Genomic DNA, 316 nt, shown 5'->3' on the forward strand with positions numbered 1-316 from the left:
CTAGGATGCACAATGTGAAACAATCTTTCCCTGGACCTATTACAATGTGCATACAATCATTTACACAGGTAATCTACAATGTTTAAAACCTCAATGCATTGTCAATTCTCTGGGATGCACAGTGTGAAACAATCTCTTTCTTATTGTATTACAATGTGCATACAATCATGTACACAGATGATCTACAATGTTCAAAACCTCAATGCATTGTCAATTGCCTCGGATGCACAATGTGAAACAATCTTTCCGTGGATCTATTACAATGTGCATACAATCATGTACACAGGTGATCTACAATGTTAAGGACCTCAATGCA

The sequence above is a fragment of the Laetiporus sulphureus genome (assembly GCF_001632365.1).
Source record: "Laetiporus sulphureus 93-53 unplaced genomic scaffold LAESUscaffold_40, whole genome shotgun sequence".
In the NCBI taxonomy this organism is placed as follows: Eukaryota; Fungi; Basidiomycota; class Agaricomycetes; order Polyporales; family Laetiporaceae; genus Laetiporus; species Laetiporus sulphureus.